The sequence below is a fragment of the Symphalangus syndactylus genome, chromosome 12 (assembly GCF_028878055.3).
Source record: "Symphalangus syndactylus isolate Jambi chromosome 12, NHGRI_mSymSyn1-v2.1_pri, whole genome shotgun sequence".
NCBI lineage: Eukaryota > Metazoa > Chordata > Mammalia > Primates > Hylobatidae > Symphalangus > Symphalangus syndactylus.
Window position 1 is genome coordinate 69,962,647 of NC_072441.2, and position 22,945 is coordinate 69,985,591.

Here is a 22,945-nt window from a genome sequence, read left to right on the forward strand (position 1 = left end):
AGCATTAAAGTGCATGCCATCCAGCAGCAGTATTTTATGGTGTAGATGTCTTTGTTCACTGGAATCCCTGGTGTCATTCGGTGCCTCTCACTCAGCATTTCCACATAGGCCCACCTCACACATGCCACCACCCATCACAAGGCCCTGCACAAGGACCAATCAGAACCTCAAGCTCAACACAGACAAGAGTTCTGTTGGAACTCTAGGAAGAAAGCCATTCTCTGAAACCACTTGTTCTCTGAAACAAGTGCTGGAGCACTTGTCAAGAGTAAATAGAAAAGGAATAAAACTTGCCTCTTTTTTTGAAAAGCCCAGCTGGACAATGGGCATATTCAATGGCCAAGGCCTCCTCTAATTGCTGGCTTGGGAAGAACTGGAGATAACTCAGCAATGGAGAGACAAGGAGGGCTCCTAGGGAACATCTTGGAGACCAAGGAATCTTGCTGAATGCCAGCAGGTGGTAGACACCAGGTGGTGGCTCTTTAGTTGCCATTACAGCCCTGAGGATTGAGTGCGGATTTATTTCATCTTGAGAAGTTAATATTATTTAATCACAGAAGGTAAAGGCTCCATGTAATTTCATTGGAGCAATCAATGAAAGCATGAGAAATGCCATGCAAAGTCATAACAGTAAATACCCCTAGCACCACATTCCGGCTAGCAGAGGTAACAGTGGAGGTCTGTGGGTAGACGCTCTCAAAAGGTTAGGAATGTGTACTTCTCTCCCTTCCTGAACACCTCTAACTCCTCTAAAGTGTGACCCATTAGCACTGTTAGCATCCACTAGCTGTGTAATCCTTTGGTTTGAGAATTTAGGGCAAGGACTCTGGCCATTATATTTTCTGCTTAGATGCTGAAAAAGGCAGGGCTTCCCTTCATAGTTCAGAATGGTCAGTGGCACTTTCATAAAGTCCTTAACAATCAGTCCCAGATTAAGGTCCCTGTCAGCACAAGCCTTGTCCAGGTGACAGTTTATTTTCTATTGCCCTTCCATATGGAGAAGAACAATGCGAGTTGTCCCAGTGACCAGTATATTATGATACTTCTGACTGTGACTGCACAGGCTGAATTAACCTCCCTGTGATTTAGAAGTGGATGGGTCTGAATTTCATTATAGATACGACTTCCATGTTCTTCTCCTTGGCTAGGGCACAGGGATTCTCTTGGAGGGGTGTTATAATTACTATGCAGATTGCTTTCCTATCATTTGATTGAAATTTCAGGAAGAAGGAAGGTCATTAATGTAACTTCTTCCTCAATTTCTCATTTTAGAAAATCTGGAAGCAGAGCCAGTATAATTCAGCATAACTGAGCCCACTGAGCTCTCCAGGGAAGTATAAATTGAGCACAGAAGCTCTGAAATGGACTGTAACCACAACTTCAGAGGTATTCTCAAAAGATCCATTCTCTTGGGAAAAAGTTTGCCAAGTGGAGCTGGATCCACAGCTGCCACTCAAGGCCTGTTTTCCACAGAGTGCTGTTAAAGAGACTTTACCTGCTTCATAACCCATCCAGTGGTGTAAAGCACAGGGTGTGAGGGCAGCCACTGCAGGGGTGAGTTCATGGGTCATTCTATGGGTCTATTCAGAAAGAGACCTGCTGTTATGTCAGACCCACAAGAAGCAAAGCATGTGTTAACCAATGCACCACCCCATCATTTTACCCCCAGAGCCCATTTGGCATCAGCCACCATAAGTAAGGCAAATCTGTTGAAGGCAAGACACTTGTCAGGCCAAGTTTCCACCATGGCTTTTAGCTCACTGAAGCCTGAACTGGACATACTGCTGTGATTCCACTTCATTCTCCTTACTTAACCAGTATATCAAGAGTGATATAAAGGACATTTACTGAAGTATCAAAATAGTATGAGATCAGAAAGAATCAATATCTACTAATAAAAGATGGACTAAACTAGAGTACATCTATACCATGGGATACCACATATCCAGTAAAAAAAAAAAAAAAAAAAAAAAGACATGGGCTGGGCGTGGTGGCTCACACCTGTAATCCCAGCACTTTGGGAGGTCGAGGCAGGCAGAACACCTGAGGTCGGGAGTTCGAGACCAGCCTGACCAACATGGAGAAACCCTTTCTCTACTAAAAATACAAAATTAGCTAGGTGGGGGGTGCCCACCTGTAATCCCAGCTACTCTGGAGGCTGAGGCAGGAGAATCGCTTGAGCCTGGGAGGCGGAGGTTGCGGTGAGCCAAGGTCACGCCATTGCACTCCAGCCTGGGCAACAAGAGCAAAACTCCATCTCAAAAAAAAAAGAAGAAAAAAAACAAAAGAAAAAAGAAAGACATGGATTAACATAAACCGTATGAAATTCCTTCAAAATATATTAAATGAAAAGGGTAAGATGCAGAAACTATGTATCATAGGAACACTTCGGGTAAATACAAAATTATTTGTAAATGTACATATCTATATAGTAGTATATAAATGTTATACATATAAATTTTATGCTAGACATTTTTTTTTCCAGAATATTCAAGGAAGTGTCAAGAGTGGTTGCTTTTGGGGATATAGGGCTTCTTACTTTTACTTCTTTCTATATTTTTTAATGCTAAGTATATATTGTTCTTAATTTTACTTTCATAACAGCTTTCCAAAATTTCTCCGACCATCCCTCAGAAGACTTTCCAGCCTCTTCCTCTTGACTCCAGGGTACCTTCTATGGTTATGTAGGCTGCATTCTGAACGTAAGCTCCTAGCCCATGGGACAGAATCCAGTCTGAAGCATGCTTGTCTAGCTGTGAACCCTGTCACTGTGCTGCATCCACTTAGAGGCACATCTTTTTTTAATTACCCAAAATGCCACCATATGGGCTGGTGGCAGTTCTGCACAGCTCTTCATTCTACCTTTCCCTACCACCCACCCTTTATCTCCGGCGCAGTTTGATTTAGTTCTTGCTTCTCACCTACCCCCTTCAGTCTACCTCTTCAGAACATCCCTCACATCCTGCCTTCCTATGCGTAGCCCGGGAATCAGTGAAACTCTAGGCCCATCCACTGCCATGCCCAGCCCAGGCCTGAAATCAAACAGCCCTCCCAATTTACCCGAAGGAAAGCCATGCAAAAGTGCTCCTGCTGCCCCAACTTCTGCATGCGTACCTGCTGGTATTTATCATGCATAGTTTATGGACGGCAGCTCTGATTATCCACACAAAGGGCAGTAGGCATTGGCACGTATCATTCAAAACAGCAGATGACCACAAAATTAGGGCTTTGGAAAGTTGTCCTTGGAAGGTCATTGGTGGTGATTCTTTTTAATATAGATTTTGCCACCGTAGATTTACTCGAATTAAAATTAACTCATATTCTGTTTCATATCTACTGAATGTAGTAGGACTGAAGTAAAAAAAAATCTACCAGCGATTAAATTGACCAGAGATAAAAAAAAAAAAAATTGTTTGGGACAATCTGCCTAGAGGGGGCTATATTTAAAACCACATTTAGGTTTTTCCATTCTGTTTTAACATAGTAGCCTTTTCTCAATACTAATATTCAACCTAAGGCCAAAGTACACTTTCTTCAAACTTTTTTCTTATCTTTTATAAAAGTCTTGTGTGAGTGCATATGCTATTAGTGAAATTGGTTTTACAAAGCACCCAAAACCTACTCTTATTTAGTTGTAGCTACTTGAATGTCTGTCAGTTTCAACTCACTTTCTTTGCTGCTCCACTCTCTGAAAGGAAAAATCACCAGCTTATTGATCTTTACATTGCTGGCACTAATACCATTATTTCGGCTTGCTTCTTTGTCACAACTACAAACATAAATGAAACTTCACATTTTGACTGTTGACTTACAGTACCAGGAGGCTTACAGTACCAGAAGGATAAAGGTTTCCAATATATTAGTTATAATCACTAGGGGTGTGTGTGTGTGTGTGTGTGTGTGTTGGTGGGGGGGGGTTGTTTTGTTTTGTTTTTCTTTTGAGACGGAGTTTCAAAAGGCTGCAGTGCAGTGGTGCCATCTCGGCTCACTGCAACCGCCGCCTCCCGGGTTCAAGAGATTCTCCTGCCTTAGCCTCCTGAGTAACTGTGATTACAGGCATGCACCACCACGCCTGGCTAATTTTGTATTTTTAGTAGAGATGGGGTTTCTCCATGTTGGTCAGGCTGGTCTTGAACTCCCAACCTCAGGTGATCTGCTCATCTCGACCTCCCAAAGTGATGGGACTACAGACGTGAGCCACTGTGCCCAGCCGTGTGTGTGTGTGTGTGTGTGTGTGTGTGTTTACTCATCTTTTGTAATGGTTATTCCTGACTTAGGATATTGGCACATTTTATCAGAATAATATATATCCACAAAGCCATACTGCTCTTACATGTGAGAATTTAGTTTATGCATTTATGAATGGGTCTATCCATATCCATTCATGAATGGACATCTTCTTTAAAAAGTATAAAATAGATTATTGTATTCTACAACTATGAGAGCATTAAGAAACAGTAAGTTTTCTTTCTTTCTGTTTTTCTTATTTTCATGGGGTCTCTACTGCCCTGCATGTGGCAGTCTGTATGCTACATGTGATCCCAGAGTTTCTACCTAAGGAAGGAACAGGAAGTATCTACCTAGCCCACAAAAAGACATGACTGTAGCAGCAAACTGCAGCTTATAGCTCCCAGATAAGTTTGTCAGGATGGAAATGTCAATTTGAGCCGATGTGCTTTCTGTTTTTATAAGACAATTTAGGGAGGTGGAATGGTTGTCACAGTGTAGGAGTTGTTATCAAGAGTTTTAAATTCAATTGAGAAGGAACCAGGAGGTACATACATAAGCAAGGAATGAGCAAGGCATTTCATAATTTAGCCAGAAACTGACACTTCCCTCATATCCTTTACTGCAAATATTTTTTTTTCTTTTTTTTTTTTTGAGATGGAGTCTCGCTCTGTCACCCAGCCTGGAGTGCAGTGGCTCCATCTCAGCTCACTGAAACCTTTGCCTCCCGGGTTCAAGAGATTCTCCCACCTCAGTCTCCCGAGTAGCTGGGATTACAGGTGCCCACCACCATGCCCAACTAATTTTTGTATTTTTAGTAAAAACAGGGTTTCACCATATTGACTAGGCTGGTCTGGAACTCCTGACTTCAGGTGAAGTCCACCTGGCTCGGCCTCCCAAAATGCTGGGATTACAGGCGTGAGCCACCGCACCCAGCCTACTGCAAAGATTTTTAAAAATCAGTGATGCTAACCGTAATTGCTAACAGTTATGCCATGTAGAGATGACCAGAGTTGTTCTGTGATGAGAGGAGCCTTGTTTGTAACCAACTTATTGCTTCATGCCTGAGAGCAAAAGTGGCTTAGGTTTAGCTGGGGTTAGATCTAGGGACTGACACTTACTAGCTATGTGACTTTGGACAAGAGGCCCACTTTGTTACCTACAAAATGGGGTTCGTAATAATGCCTATCTAGTAAGGTGACTGAATGGATTACGGCTAATAATATATGTGAAGGGTTTAGCACAGTGCCTAGCACATAGTAAGTGCCCAATAAAAGTTTACTTACTGTTCTGCTGAAGTATTTGAAAGCAGTTTACCTTGTTAAGTAGGCTAACCCACTGAATATTTTTCAACAAATGCTCTTTCTCAAAACATAAACAAATAAACTCCAATCAAGTTTGGGTGAAATTATTATAAATTCCATATTAGCGGTGACCTAAATAAATGAGGTGTCACTGTTTTCCACTATCTGTGTCAATACTTCCCTCCTTTTGTACAGATCATTGAGAGCTGAATTAGCCTAAATAAAATGTTAAAGTTGTAATGCCCAAGTGGAACTTATTTAAGGAGTGATTGTGGCTAGAAAGTGGTCTGTAAAAATAGCTCTCGCCCTTACATCACATCACTTGCTTCCAGCGGCGCCTTGAAGTCGTCCTGACAAACAGGCCTGCCCTCCTGCAGACCCAGGATTCTATTCTGCCTCACACATCCCCAACACAACTGCCAGCTGAGTTCTAATTGCAGAATCTTCATTACCAGGGATGATTGAAACTATAAAAAGAACCCAGCTGAATTTTTCACATCCTGCTGGGTGAGCACAAGGACCAGCTCTCCTGTTCCTGCTCCCTCCCCCCAGCAATTATCCTTGGTACATGTGTGGTCTGGCTTCTGCAGGGAGCTCTGAGCAATTGATAGATGTTATCTTCCTTCTCCTCCAAACCTCCCTGCCCAGGAGGTGTGTTGATGACCGTGACAAATATGCCTGGTCTTCCTCCACAGCTGTGGAGACAGGAGGTTCATTTCTTAACCTTTCCTACCTAAGTATCTTGTCCAAAGTATCTTGTCCTAAGTATCTGTCACCTAGAAGTGACAGATCAGAGAGAGATAAGAATCATTTCTCCTAGCCCCCTAGGCATTTGTGACAACCAATTATACCCTATGTGAAAATTTGCCTTTTTTTGTTTTGTCCTTTCTTATTTCAGTGAGCATTTCTAAAGCACCTGCTGAGTGCTCAGTACTGCATTAATTGTAGTGAAAGGGGATAGCCAGAAATAAGCGGCCACCAAGTAATTTAAAATCTAGTTGGAAGGCAAAAGGCAGGACTGTTCTTGGTTCTGTAGCTAATAACTTTAAGAATCAAGGAAAAAATGCATGCAAATTTTACATAAAATTTATGCAAAATAACTTTTCCTATCTGAAAGAGAGACAAAAAGAGCACATGTATCTGTATATTTAGAAAGAAAAAGAAATGTCTGGAAGGATGTGCATCAGAAAAGTTAATGGTAGCCATCTCTGAGACGCTGTGTAACAAAACGATTGAGAAGGTGGTCTCTGAAGACACAATGACACAATCTAGGTTTAAATCCTAATTCTGCCACTGACTATTGCCTTGTGCATGTTACGTTTCACCTAAGTTTCAGTTTTCTTACCTATACAGTGGGATGGTAATTGTAGTATCTGCTAGGTTTGTTGTGAGGATTAAATAGGATAATACAGATAGAGCATTTAGCAGTGTCTGGCATTTAAATTCAAGTGCTCTAAAAATGTAACTGTTTCTAGTGATAAGATGTTGGAGGAGAGGCATAAGAGGGGAAGTCTTAGAGGAGGCACGACTTGAACTGGTCCCTGGTGAATGGTGAAGACTAGAATAGTCAGAGGGGAGAGCCAGGGGCATTCTGGGTTAGGGAAACATCTGGAAGGAAGAGACAGAAAGGAGCCTCGGCTGTTCTCAAAAAGAGAGAGGCTTGTGCATGAACTAAGAAAAAGGTTGCATAAGGAGACACACAGTGGAGACAGAAAGTTTTGTTGCTTTCTCTTTTGCCCCAGCCCCTATGCATGCGCAGCCTCTCCCATCATCAACATCCCTCATCAGATTGGTACACTTGTTACAACTGATGAGCCTACCTAGGCCCATCATTATCACGTAAAGCCTATAGTCTAAATTGAGGTTCACTCTTGGTGGTGTACATTCTGTGGGTTTGGACAAATGTCTAAGGACTTGTATCTAGATGGTCTGGTTTTTTCATCTCCCTGACTCCCCTCCACAAAAAGAGACGCAGCAACTAAGACAGCAAACAAAACCAATAAACAAAACCACCTGCAGATAACATCTTGAACAAAACCAGGTATCAAGGCACCTCCATAAACTCCAAAATATCAGAGGGTGAGGCCAAAGCACCAAGTAAAACGACCTTATTGATGTCAACAACAAACTAGAAGGAAGCAGAGGAAAGACAAGGAACATATGACAGTTCCAAGAGCCAGGGAAATCAGAGATCACTAATAAATACTTGGCCTCAAAAGGAGGGGACTCCACTAAGGGGATAAACTGCACAGACCCAGCTGAGGCTGGGAGGGGTCGACTCAGGCTCTAAATGGTGGTTTGTAGTTGGCCAACTTCCCCTTCAGGGGGAGATTCAAAATAGAGAAAACTTTTTAAATGATTCTGCCTGCCCCAACATTATTGAGAGACAGAAAAATTGAGTTCCAGGCCAGTAGAGGGGTGGTATGTTCACTGTATGACTCTGGAAGCCTGCTGTTAGGAGGAGGGATGGACAGGAACAGAAAGGGGTACCTCAGTGCCCCTTCTTTCTGCCTTCCCATCAAGACAGTACAACATCTATGGAAAAAGAAAACAATAACAAAACCTCAACCAGTACCTAGGACAGAGCTATGAGAACTTAGATTATGGCAGCAGGGTCGCCTTATGAAGAGGCAACAACCAGCCATGATCAAACCCAGACTCTGATCGGTTGACTCCTTTCATCTTCCTTACAATCAACAGGAATGACCCCAGTGAGAGGCTGAGATTAGGCTTCTCCCCTCTACGTCAAATGTCCTGTCAAATAGCTGACACCTACATGGCAAAATGAAATTGCAGTGAAAAATACCAGATAACTGAGGAATGAAACCACTAAAAGAAAGGTAATAAACTTCATCACTCCTACTAGGTGGGATAGATGTTAAAAAATTAAAAAAGGCTGGGCATGGTGGCTCATGCCTGTAATCCCAGCACTTTGGGAGGCCAAGGCAGGCAGATCACTTGAGGTCAGGAGTTTGAGACCAGCGTGGCCAACGTGGTAAAACCCCGTCTCTACCAAAAATATAAAAATCAGCCGGGCGTGGTGGCACATGCCTATAATCCCAGCTACTCAGGAGGCTGAGGCAGAAGAATCACTTGAACCTGGGAGGCGAGGTTATAGTGAGCTGAGATTGTGCCCCTGTACTCCAGCCTGGACGACAGAGTGATACCGGGTCTCAAAAATTAATTAATTAATTAATTAAAAATTAAAATAATCATAACATATACTATCAAAGACAGAGGTTATCGTATATTGTTTGTTGTTGTTGTTGTTGGTTTTTTTGTTTGTTTGTTTTTGAGATGGAGTCTCGCTTTTGTTGCCCAGGCTGGAATAAAATGGCACGATCTCGGCTCACTGCAACCTCTGCCTCCCAGGTTCAAGCGATTCTCCTGCCTCACCCACCCAGGTAGCTGGGATTACAGGTGCCTGCCACCATGACCAGCTAATTTTTTGTATTTTTAGTAGAGACGGGGTTTCGCCATGTTGGCCAGGCTGGTCTCGAACTCCTGACCTCAGGTGATCCACCCACCTCGGCCTCCCAAAGTGCTGGGATTACAGGCGTGAGCCACTGCGCCCGGCCTGATCGTATATTGTTAACATGAAGTGAATACAATCATTTTTAAAAGAACCAAGCAAAAATACCAGGTAGAAAAAATATAACAGCTTAATTAAGGAAATTAAGTGAAGAGAGAAAAAGCAGAATAGATTCAGAAAAATCTGAATTCATGAACGCAAGATTCAGTTGAGGAACTTCACAAGGCACCAGGAAGAAAAAAGTGAAAAAAAAATTAGAAAATTTTAACATCCGTGTAATAGAAGTCCCAGAAGGAAAGACAAAGGAATTGTGGTAGATTGCAAAACTATGCTCCTCAGTGAATCTCACCTCTTACAATGCATGATCAGTCCCATCTCGCATTCATGCTGAACTTGATCATTTGCCTTATTTTGCCCAATGGGACATCAATAAATGCGATGCAAGCAAAAATGTGTTAAGTACATGTGCTTTGGGTTTGGGGTGGGATATGTGATCATGTAACTTACTTTAGCCAATGAAATATCAGTGAATTGGAAGCAAACAGGCTTAGTAAGCACTTGTGCCAAAAGCTGCTCTGACCATCTGAGGAAGCCTACTATAGCCTTCTTGAGGACGAAAGGTCACATGGAGAGAGGGGCCTAGCCACTGCTGTCTAGATGAACCCAGCCCCCTGGATTCCCTTCAGCTGAAAGCAGCCACATGAGTATGGCCATAGAAGAGCAGTGGAACCACCCAGCCAACTCACAGAACCACAAGAAATAACTGTTGTTCTTTCAAGCCACTAAGTTTTGGGTAATTTGTTATGTATTTAGCAATAGATGATTGATATGGGAGATAATATATGAATAAAAAACGACCTAAAATTCCCAGAATAAAAGATTTTAGACGAAATAAATATTTTAGATAGAAAGACTAATACAATACCAAAAGAAGAAGAAGAAAAAAAGGCGGGAAAAAAACCTCCCTTAGAATTTATAGTATAATTCCAAAAGGCAATTCTACAATCATGCAGAAAGAGAATATATGACTTACAAAGTAACACAAATACATTTGACATCATTTGTCTCAATTGTGACGTGGGAATCAATAAGTCAATGGAGTGTTATTTCCTTTTTTTTTTTTTTTCTTTTTTGAGATGGAATCTCCCTCTGTAGCTCAGGCTGGAGTGCAGTGGTGCGATCTCGGCTCACTGCAACCTCTGCCTCCCGGGTCCTGGTTCAAGCAATTCTCCTGCCTCAGCCTCTGGTAGCTGGTAGCTGGGATTACAGGCACGCACCACCATGCCCAGATAATTTTTGTATTTTTAGTAGAGACGGTGTTTCACCATGTTGGCCGGGCTGGTCTTAAACTCCTGACCTCGTGATCTGCCCGCCTCAGCCTCCCAAAGTGCTGGGATTACAGGCGTGAGCCACCGTGCCCGGCATAATGGAGTGTTATTTTCAAGGAGTAGAAATAAAAGGACTTCTAACCTAGAACTAAACTTTCCCATTTAAATGTGAAGATTCAGTAAAGATATTCTTGGGTAAACAAGGCTAAAGGAACTTTAACATGCAAGAGACATTCCAAAAAATACTCCTTGGCTAAAAACTAATGAATTAACTCATCAACTCAAAAAGTTAAATACAATAAAGAAGATAAACAAAACCAAAAGTGTTTTCTTCAAAAAGATTTGTAAGATAGACAAACCTCTGGCAAGAGTAATGAGGGAGAAAAAGTAAGATACAAATAAATAAGATATAGAATAAAAATGGAAAATAACTAAAAATACAGTAGATTTTAAACGTAAGGAAAGAATATTATGAGGAATGATATACTAATAAATTTGATTACACAAGTAAAATGGAGGCAGAACTTTCTCAAGCAAAATTATGAGGCAAGAAGAAATAAAAAACTGGAATCAACTATAATCAATTAAAATAGTCATCAATAACTCTGTACCTAAATGTGCACACACACACATACACACACACACACGCACCCCTCTTGCATGCACATCCACACATGCCTCAAGTAAATTTTGTGAAACTTTCAAGGAATAGATACTCTCTCTTATCAAAGATGTTTCAGAAAAATTTAAAGGCCTGAAAGTTAACCCAACTAATTTATATATAAACCGGGTTCCAAAATTGAAAGGACACAAAAAAGCATTCTGTATGCTAGCAACAGCCAGCTGAAAAATATAATATAAACAAAATACTATTTTCAATAGCAACAGAGTAATAAAATATCTAAGGAATTAACCTAAAAAAAGAACCTCATAGGGAAAAGTTAAAAACTCTATTAAAGGACTTAAATGTTTATGCACAAATAAAAAGACATACCATGTTCGTGAATGGGGAAAGTTCAAAATTATAAAGAGGTTATTTCTCCTCCAACTTAATCTGCCTACTACAATTTTAATATTTTAAGATCTTAAACATATACATGGAATAAAAGTTTATAAATACCTTGCAATCTTGAAAATAATGATTTCATGACAAGAGGGAGAGATGACAAAAGAGAAATAGGGCAGAACTCACTGTGGCAGATATTAAGTATAGAACATAAGGCTGTAATAATAAATATATTGACATACTGGAGGAAAAAATCACATGAAGGTGTACTGGAGACAAGGAGATCAGCTGAACTCTCAGATGATCACAAAAGTACAGGCAAGGAGTGATGAGTCTCAGCATTATCTTGGTAGACTAGCAGTGGGAACAGCATAGCAGGGGCTGTGAGATATATTTTATCAAAAAGCCTGGAGGATTTCCCGACTGAATGGATATAGCGGTCAAGGAAAAGAAAAGATTGAGTTGTGCAATGGGAGATGAGTCTGACAAGATGGATTAAAGATAGACTGTGCGGGATCCTTTATAAGAAGCCAATCTTAGAAAGGTTAAGTGTTGGGGCAGCATAGGAAATGAATCAACAGAGAAAGAGGCCAATTAAGCTAATTGGAGAAACACCCATTAAACTGTTGCAATTGTCAGGTAGGGAATGATGAAGAATGGAACTAAAACTGTGGGAATTGGGATGGGAAGCGGGGAGGTACAGATGAGAGATATTTAAAATGTTGAATCTAAATGACTTGGTACATTAGTTAAAGTAGATAGCAAAAGAGGAGAAGAGTTCAAGAAAGCTCTGAGTTTTCTAGCTTTGTTAGGAGGTAGGTGGCAGCAGCCTTAGTCAAGGAAATTCAGAGGGTCACCATTTCAGCCAAAAGTCAATTTAACTTTGAATATCCAAGTTTGGATTCTTCCTACAAATGGGTAACTGGAAAGGAAGCTCTGGAACTTCAGAGAGAGGTTAGGCCTGCAGATATAGAATCAAGCATCTGGCCAGAGTTTGGGAAAGTAATCGAAGCCATGGATATGGCCATATTTCACAGGAAATGAACATAGAAGAGGAAAGTCAGGTGGTCGAGTTCTCCAGGAGTCTGTGGTCCCAAGGCAGAATCCAGCACTGCCTTTGAGAGGCACAGGGAATGCCAGGAAAAGTGAGAGCCACATTTGGCAACTGTCACATCACATCTGCTCTCTGTGGCATGGTTTCCTCACTGACTATCAGAATACATAAATATATGTAGCACATCAAACAGACAAATCCACTCTGCACAGATCTGCCTAAATATTTAGACAGAGCAAAGCAGTGACAGAAATGATTAAGAAATTGAAATTCCAGTCACTAAAGGTGATCAGTGAAACAGGGAACAGCTCTCATTTCAACCTCTCATCATCAGACCCATGGCTGACTTGTCACTTCCAGAATGAGGAACGAATAGTTCAGCAAATGTGGGAGGCTTTGTGGATTTCTGATGGTGTGTGGGTTAGCCTTTAATTCTCCTTTGGTGAATTTTCTTCTTGTGGCATTCAATCATCAGAGGTTAGGCTGGGGAAGTGAGCAAAGGGCAGGGGATATGTGCAGTTAAAAGAATATTGAATTTGGCACCAGAAGATTGCATTCAAGTCCCAGATCCACGGGTTACTACCGATATGACATAGCCTCCCTGAACCTGTTCTTATCTGTAAAATAAGAATGTTAATTCCTGACCTGCCTACCTCCCAGGGCAGGTGAGAGTCGAGAGGTAATGTGTGTCGGTGGTTTTTGAACTGTGTTCTTCGGGGTTCCGGGCTTCCTCTCTGAGCCCTTAGGTGCCACAGCTACAAGGGGGAATGAGCTTAAGAGGTATAACCAGAGGCAGTGCTTTCGCTCCCCCATGCCTGGCTATCCCAAAGCAGCCCGACTTTTGTCTGTATCTGCTGCTAAAAATACAGAGGGCAAACTCACTGTCCTGGATTAATGTTGGATGAAAAAGAACATGTGGCTGAGCGTGGCTCATGCCTATAATCCTAGCACTTTGAGAGGTTCAGGTGGGTGGATCACTTGAGGCCAGGAGTTCGAGTTCAGCCTGGCAAACTTGATGAAGCCCCATCTCTACTAAAAATGCAAGAATTAGCTGGGCGTGGTGGCATGCACCTGTAATACCAGCTACTCAGGACGCTGAGACAGGAGAATTGCTTGAACCTGGGAGGCAGAGGTTGCAGTGAGCCGAGATCATGCCACTGTACTCCAGCCTGGGTGACAGTACGAGACTCTGTCTCAAAAAAAAAAGAAAAACAACAAGTATCTGAAATGAGCTTTTTGGATTATCTGTGCACTGCAGTTTCTGGTATCCTCTCTTCATTATCAGATAATTAAGAATTCCTTGTATGTAATTTTTTATTATAATAAGTTGGCTCCTAGTACTATCCTAAATCACATCTCCCATAAGACCACGGATTTACTTATCCTGATTACATCTACGGACTGGGTGCTGAGTTGCCAGGCGAAGACTGCTACCATCTTCAACTACTCCTGGTTTAATTGCAATGCCCCATCCTGCAGCCCAGCAGAATTGCTGTGAAGATGCAATGTCCCAGCTGTTCTCTACTGCAGAGACACCATTCAGGAGACTGAATCCCTGCTCAGCACCGAGTTCCTGGGGAAGAACTCAATTTCCCTCAAAGTTTTAACACAGGCCGGGCACGGTGGCTCACGCCTGTAATCCCACCACTTTGGGAGGCTGAGGCAGGCAGATTGCCTGAGCTCAGGAGTTTGCGACCAGCCTGGGCAACACGGTGAAATCGCGTCTCTACTAAAATAAAAATAAATAAATAAATAAATTGCCGGGCGTGGTGGTGTGCGCCTGTAGTCCCAGCTACTCGGGAGGCTGAGGCAGGAGAATTGCTTGAACCTGGGAGGTGGAGGTTGCAGTGAGCCGAGATTGCGCCACTGCACTCTAGCCTGGGCGACAGAGTGAGACTCCGACTCAAAAAAAAAAAAGAGTTTTAGCACATTATTTCACACCATTAGACCAAGCTCCATCACAAAAGAAGGTGCCAGGGACAAGAAGCAGAGCTTAGGTTTTCTGCAGGCAGATCATTAATGATTTTACTCTGGTGTGTCTTAACAGGGTTCCCAGGAGCTCAGGATCTGAATGGTCTGTAGCAAAGTAATGTGAAATGGGTTGACAAAGGAAAGAATCAGCTCTGCTCTAGTTTTACAAAGAGTGGCATAAATCCTGATCAAGATAGTAACCACAAGAGCTGGAGCTAATTAATTATTATTTGTGTATAAGAATATCATAAGTTACCCACGAGTCCCTCCTTTATAGCAATAACACCTAAGAAATGGTAGTCAGAAATAAAAGGAGTATTTACTTTAGGAAAGCTCTTAAATTCTCAATTATCTTAACCTCTGAAGACTGCAGGGCTTTCAATCTGCATCTTTCCAGGCAGTAGTTTTTGTAGTCAACCCACTGTTTCCAAGGTCTGTTTCTACCTTCTCAGGGATGCGTCACACAGGGTTTGTCTCTCCTCAAGTGTTGCTTTCTCTAATGCCACCTGGTCATCCAGCCAGGACATGGGAGGAAGTATGGCAGATTTTGTCATTTCTTTCAACCAGGGAAAAGGGAGGATTGGAATAGTGTTTCCTAAAGTTATGTTCAAGGCCTTGGTAGTTTCTGGATATTAGCCCTTTGTCAGATGAGTAGATTGCAAAAATTTTCTCCCATTCTGTAGGTTGCCTGTTCATTCTGATGGTAGTTTCTTTTGCTGTGCAGAAGCTCTTTAGTTTAATTAGATCCCATTTGTTAGTTTTGGCTTTTGTTGCCATTGCTTTTGGTGTTTTACACATGAAATCCTTGCCCATGCCTATGTCGTGAATGGTATTGCCTAGGTTTTATTCTAGGGTTTTTATGGTTTTAGGTCTAACATTTAAGTCTTTAATCCATCTTGAATTAATTTTTGTATAAGGCATAAGAAAGGGATCCAGTTTCAGCTTTCTGCATATGGCTAGCCAGTTTTCCCAGCACTATTTATTAAATAGGGAATCCTTTCTCCATTTCTTGTTGTAGTTTCTAGCATTATAGGAAAATGAGAAAAGTTCTGGGTCTTGAAGTATGGTGAGCAACAACACCCTATGTAGGAGCTAAAGGGAAATTCCAGAATCCTTCCTTCATTTGCCCCAAGTTGGAGAAGGAAAGAGGCACACAGCCCTGTTGGCAGCTAGGAGAGCCATAGGATCCCAGCTCCCATCAGCTTGCATCATGGAGGTCTGGAGTGAGGACCACGTAAACTGACGGCCAGGTCCAAAGTACAGAGTCCATACTGTCAGACCTCATTTGGAGATTTCTAGAAACTTATCAGGAGCTCCACTTGCTTCTTCAGAGAATTTAAGAACACAAGAATTACCACATGAGCTCAAAACATGATCCATCCAGCCTAGAAGTTGCTTTATCATGAAAACTCCGGAGATGTGTTATGGCAGGACATGCCGCCCCCAAAGCCTCAAGCCCCAGATGTCTTTAGCTATTGAGAGTATTTCTAAGAGCAACTCTCCATAATTTGGAAGAACCCTTCTATAGCATAGGCTGAGGAGAAAAACAGAAACTGGGAAGAAAACTAGTTAGTTGTGGAAAATCTATTTGTACAAAGCCCTGTGGTAGGTTCTTTTACAATAAGCATCTTTAAGACTTTCAATAACCCTATGAATTCGGTAATATTACTGCCCATTTTCCAAATGAGGAAACAGAGAATTAGAAAGGTCAAGCCCTGTGCCCAAAGCCACGTCACTAATAAGAGGTAGACTGAGATTTTCTTCAGCCTTTGCATTCAATTAACTAATTGCTAAATCCTAGGGGTTCTGCCTCTTAAATAAGTCTCAAGTCAGTCTCCTCTTTGCCAGTTTTATTACCATGAGCCTGCTTCAAGCCTTCACTGTTTTGTTTTGACCATTGCAATGACCACTTAACTGGCCTTCCTACATGTCTCACTACCCCTGCTTTCCCCTTCCCTCCCCACCCCACTCCACCCACTACAGCATCCTTCATTCTAGCCATGTTTTGCCCATACCACTCACTATAGACTGCTTTAATAAAGTCTTTTTTCTTCCTTTAAGTCCCAACTTATGGCATCACCCCCTCTGTGAAGCCTGCCCTGATATCTCAGGCAGACTTAGAAGCTCCTCTCCAGTGCAGTACCTCGCGCATGGGTCCTTCACAGCAGTGGTTGCACTGCAGCAGAATTGGCACTTTAAGTGTCTATATCTCGCCAGGCTATGAGCCTTTTACAGACAGGGACCAAGTCTCTTTTCATCCATTTATCCCCCGCACTTACAGTGTCTTGCCTACAGTAGGCACTCAAGAACTTGTTGAATAAAATGAATGAATGGAATGAGTGAAATTTTTAAATACTTATCGAATCAAAGAAATGAGTAAATGAAATTTTAAACAAGTTATCTCCGACTCAAAAATACACTAATTAAAGAATCTTGAATCATTACTAGAATGTTAGATTTCTCTTGTAAACACAAAAGGAACTAGAAAAATAATTATAGAGTAAACTTGATATGTAAAATTTGAATTTCAAACAGATGAAATAATATTATTACTCACTTCAGCTACAAAACGTACACATGGAACCATAATACATTATATTTATGTAACACTTTATAGTCTTCAAAGGATGTTTATATACTCTATTTCATTTGAATCTAACAGCAATCCAGTAGGATAAAGCAGAGGAGGTGTTTATTAACCCAGTTTTTCAGATGAGGAAACTAAGGATCAGGGAGGTTAAAGTGACATACCCAAAGTCACACAGAGGCAGAAATAGAACAGGTCCTGGCTGGGCGCGGTGGCTCACACCTGTAATCCCAGCACTTTGGGAGGCCTAGGTGGGCGGATCACAAGGTCAGGAGATTGAGACCATCCTGGCTAACACGGGGAAACCCTGTCTCTACTAAAAATTAGCCAGGTGTGGTGGCGGGCGTCTGTAGTCCCAGCTACACGGGAGGCTGAGGCAGGAGAATGGCGTGAACCTGGGAGGCGGAGCTTGCAGTGAGCTGAGATCGGGCCACTGCACTCCAGCCTGGGCGACAGAGCGAGACTCTGTCTCAAAATAAATAAATAAATAAATAAATAAAAGAAATAGAACAGATCCCAAGAATTCTAAGTGCAAGTTCATCAGTCTTGTCTACCAGGTGACCTCTGATAGCAGGCTTTGATCATTCCATTGACAGTGAAAAGGTGCAATGATTAGCATTCTCACTAACTTCGAAAATCCCCTCCTGACTACAGGCAAAAGGGTCCCGGGCATCTTAAGGGGCCAAAAGACTGAGGACAGGCAACTCCTTCAGAGTCAAGACTCCATTCCGTTTGACAAGTCTCAATCTTTCTAGCAGACAGCTGACACTATGGTTGATTCGGTTGCTCCATTGTCTCAAGCTCTAGGTTCCTTTCTGAAGGTTGTGGCCCGAAAGGATAGGTGGGGCAAAGTCAAGGCATGGGAGGGGGGCAGAGAGGTAGTGAGGGGAAATAGAGGCAGACAGACCTGGGTTCAAAATCTAGTTCTACCTCCTTGCTTTTCCAGATGGATATCCAATTGCTCTAGCACCAGTTGTTGAAAACATTTTTTTTTCTCCATTGGATTGCTATAGAGCCTTTCTTGAAAATCATTTGACTGTATGTGTAAATGGTCTGTTCTAAGGCACTCTATTCTGTTTCAATGATTTATTTGTTTCTCCTGATGCCATACAGTCTTGACAGTGTAGCTTCATAATAAGTCTTGAAGCCAGGTAGTTTAAGTCCTTTAACTTTGTTCTCTTCAGCATTTCTGTAGGCATCCTAGGTTCTTTGCATATAAATGTGAGAGTCAGTTGATAATTTCTACAAAAAACCCTAGTGAATCTATAGAACAATATGGGGAGAAGTGATATCTTAACAATATTGAGTCTTCCAATCCATAAACATGGTATATCTATCTATTTATGTAGGTCTTTAAAATTTTCTCTTAGCAATGTTTTATACTTTCCAGTGTAGAGATCTTGCACATCTTTTGTTAGATGTATTCCTAGGTATTATATGCTTTTGCTGTTATTAAAAATAGAATTATAGGTTTTATTTTTTTATTTTGCAATTATAATAACAGCAAATGTGAATTTACCTTGGAGTTAATACAGCTTAAGCTCCAGAGTTCTCCTTTGCAAAGGCCCTTTGCAAAACCTTCTGAGGTAGCCTAGCAGTTTTATAATCATAATTTTATATTATTTTTATTAAGTAGGGCCCTCCAAAATTGTACACCATCCAGACCACACAATACTCAGATTCATCCCCTGCCTGATAGTAACGTTCTTGTCTCTCTGAGAGCCTCAGTATTCTTATCTCTAAAATTGAAATAATCTTTATCTATCTACCAAGCTTATTTTTTCTAATGTGGTAAAACACACGCACACACAACAAAATTCACTGTTTCAACCATTTTAAAGAGTACAATTCAGTGACATTAAGCACGCAATGTTGTGCAACCATTACCTTTATCTAGAATTCTAGGTGCAAGTTCATCAGTCTTCTCTACCAGGTGACCTCTGATAGCAGGCTTTGATCATTCCGTTGACAGTGAAAAAGTACAATGATTATCATTCTCAGGAACTTCTAAAATCCCCTGCTGACTATAGACAAAAGGGTTCCAGCCATCTTAAGAGGCCAAAAGGTTTTAACCTTTTTAAATGGTTAAAATGGCTGACCTTTTCAAATGGTTTTAACTATTTTAAAGAGTATTGTTCAGTGATATTAAGCACACAATGTTTTGCAACCATTACCCCTATCTAGTTCCAGGACTTTTTCATTATGCTAAAAGGAAATCCTATAACTGTTAAGCAGACACTACCCATTCTCCCTTTCCACCCTACCCCTGGCAACAACTAATCTGCTCTATTCATGGGTTCGCCTTTTCTGGATATTTCATATGAATGGAATCATACAATATGTGGCTTTTTGTGTCTGGCTTCTTTTATTAGCATAATATTTTCAAGATTTATCCATATTGTAGTATGTATAATAATTTCTTTTTATGACTAATATTCTGTTGTAATATACCACATTTTGTTTAACCATTCATCTGTTGACGTACATTTTGGCTGTTTCCATCTTTTGGCTATTGTGAATACTGTTGCTATGAACATTGTGTGCAAGTTTTTGTTTGGGCACCTGTTTCCAATTCTTTTGGGTGTATACCCAGGAATGGAATTGCTGGGTCATATGGTAATTCTATGTTTAACTTATTGAGGAAACACCAAACTATTTTTCCTCCTAGAGTTATTTTGAGGATCAAATGAGCCAACACATTTGTAAAGCTTTTAGTATAGTGCCTGGCACATAGCAGGAACTCAATAAATCATTACTCAAAGATACAATTTAAATTATACACAAGTTATCAGCAATAGAGTACATCTGCTGTAAAATGTGTCATATGTTGGAGGGAACGATTAGTCCCTGCTCTTGATTTTTTGTGTGAAGTGACCTCCATTAGAATAATATTCCAAGCCTCTTGCTCCATCCCCTTTCTCATTCCTTCCAGAAAAAGAGGAGTGATTTACCATCTGGAAGAACAAAGTAGGCCTATTCTTATCAGTCCATTTTACTGTTCCCTTGGGATCTACATGCCTGTAGGGAGCATGTATTCCAACCTCCTCTACAATTCTGTGCCATAAAGTTTTAAAGGGCACAACCCTATATTGGAGGTCTGAGGCTGTTTCACTCAAAGATTGGCATGGCAGATGTAGTGGGCAAATTTAATCTCAGGGCACAGTACTAGCAAGTATACTCACTAATGGAGCCAAACCACCTTCTCTAAACACCTTCATGGGTAATAAAGATTGTATTTTTGATTTACAGCTGCCTGACTCCTGTGTATCTTACACAATTGGTTCTGTCAATGAGAAGAAAGGGATATTGCATATTGCTTTCCTCCAAAAAAAAAGCCCCCGATATACCCAGGTAAATTAACAAGGCTGCTTCAATCCCCAAGTTCTCCTACTTCGAATCTAAGTAGGTTAAAAAACAAACTTTAAATTGAGATCAAATATAACGAGTGACTGTCTTTTTCAGAGAGTTTTTTATTCTTTGATCTTGGAAAAGTTAAAATTAAAATAGAAAGGCATTGGGCTATTCTGTGGTATCATTATAGTAAACCTTGATATAGAAAATGCTTTGCAAGCAATTTTCCATTGTGGAGAGCCTTTATTTCAACGTCCCTATCTTCTTAAATTACCAACCTTGAGATGGCATTTGTTTTCATTTTTGCACTTAGTAGAGCATGATATCACATTCACTCTTTTTTTCTCCTGGAGTGAATGCAGAATTGATAAGTAGCGAATGTCTTCTTTTAATTCAATTCAATAAACATTTATTGAGCACCTGCTATGTGCTAGGCACTGTGCCAGGCATTCTGGGGGAGACCAAAATGTGTATCCTTCAGTTTCATATGCAAACGGCTTTTAGTCTAGTGGCAAATGAAAAAAATGATACCTACATAAGTATGAGGCAAATTTTAGCTGATTTGGCTTTAAACGGGTTTCAGCCATTTTGTTTGGATGATTAAAATCTAATACAACTCTACAAAGGAAATTGGATTCACAATTTTTATTTCCTTACTATTCCCATGCTAGTTATCCTCCCTTCTGTCGGATTAAATTTCTCTCTTCCTTTGGAAAATGACATATTTTCTACAGTTGCAAACATATTCCAACCTATTCAACTAGTGTATTAGCTTATTTTATCTTTATGAACCAATCCTTTAAACAGCTTAATTGAGTAATTTTTTGCTGCTGTTATATTTTTCAGACAGGTAATAGGCAACATCAGGCTAGTGAATGAACAAATTAATGGATAAATAGAATTCCAGACTGAAACTCAGAAGACTTGAATTTTAGTTTTATCCCAAATATATCCTTTAGAAATTCCTTTCCCCAAAGTTACCTCTCAGGGTTTGGGATCACACTGTCTAAATTTATGTGTTTGTTAGGTAGATTGAAAGGAGTGGAAAACAACAACATCTAGAGTATTTATGTCCAGGAAAACCTAAGTATGAACATATTTCCATAGATGGATACATTGATCCATTCAAGGCCCAAATGAAATGTGGCTGTAGCAAAATTATTTAAATGGGGCTATGAAGCCAGGCTGCTCAGCCTTGAATCCTGGCTCTTTCCCCTGCTAGCTGTGTGACCTTGGACAGGTGAGGTGACTTGGTTTCCTCATCTGTAAAATGAGGATAAATCATATTGTCTGCCTCGCAGATTTGTTCTGGGGAATAAAAGTGAGTTAATATTTGCAAAGCACTTAGACCAGTCCCTGGCACAAGGTAAAAACTCTGGAACATCAGTTGAAGTGCAGTCATGAGTTTGGGATACAGAAAGAGGGCTAAAAAACAGTGCCCCCAAAGGACATAAGAAGGTAGAAGGAGGTAGAACGAAGTGAAACAAAAGAATGGGCCAAATGAAGAGAAAGTCGTAAATGAACACCAGGCAAGTGTTTGGCTCAGAGAAAGATAGTGACTCCATTGCAGAGTATAGAAAGAAAGGACCCAAACCTTTTTGTTTCTTGTTCTATATGACCCTGTGCAACTCACTTGACCTCCCTGTCCTCTAATTCCTCCCCTACAAAAAAGATGACAGGCAGTAGAAAGTAGTGGTTAAATACCAACATCACCATTGACTGGCTATGTGACCTTGGGCAAGTTACTTAACCTCTCCGGGCCTTAATTTCAGCTGTTCCATGAGAATATTAATAGTTCCTAATGTTGGGGCTCAGAAAATGATACCCCAAGCATGGTGCTTTGGCATGCTGAGTATTTTGAACTAAAGGAGATTGGAAGCTTCAGAAGCAGCCTCAGAACCAAGGTTTCTCCAACCTTCTCCTGCCCTCCAGTCTCTTGCCCCTCTTCCTTCCCCAAAGTGTCATAGAAACCAGAATTCCTCCTCCCCAGTGCAAGTCATAGAAACTGGAACACCTCTACCCCCCAAAGATAACTGTAAAACCTAGATATTTCTCTAACTTTCTCCTGCCTTTCTGTGTAGGAGCTGGTCATAAAGAAATTCTCTGACTTACTGTGTCTGATTATAGGTTTTAAGACCCTCATTCCAGAGTGGTACTGCCTTGTGTCTGGGAAGAAGGAAGGCCACACAGAGAGACTAAGAAGAATCCTAACAGACAGGCCTTGCTGAGTTTCCCCCTCAGTCTCTTACTGTTAGATCAGACCTCTTTGGTCCAACCACATTTCTACACGGCTGTCCATTCTTCATCGAATCTAAGAATAAAAATGGATAGTTTTCCCTGGGTCTTTGGGTCTTCATTTCTGAAGGCTTCCTGTATCAGGTAAGCCTTCGATTAAAGAAATCTGTTCTGTTTTTCTCTTGTTAATCTGTGTTTTGTTATAGAAGTGTCAGGCGTCACCCTTATGATGGGTGAGGAAAGGTATCAAACAAACACTCAAGAGGTCTCAGGATATCAGTTTGCATGTAAAAGCATTTTATACACTTCAGAGGCCTCCACCCTATAAATATTAGAGATTATTACGACCT

The 22,945-nt window shown here is 41.0% G+C and overlaps 1 long non-coding RNA gene across 1 annotated transcript; it reads left to right on the forward strand.

Moving 5' to 3' along the window:
• The first annotated feature begins 207 nt into the window (after positions 1-207).
• LOC134734669 (uncharacterized) lies at positions 208-22,700 on the forward strand. Its single transcript, XR_010117768.1, has 3 exons — positions 208-457; positions 1,273-1,386; positions 22,488-22,700. It is a non-coding gene; the product is annotated as an uncharacterized lncRNA (long non-coding RNA).
• Positions 22,701-22,945: the final 245 nt, after the last annotated feature.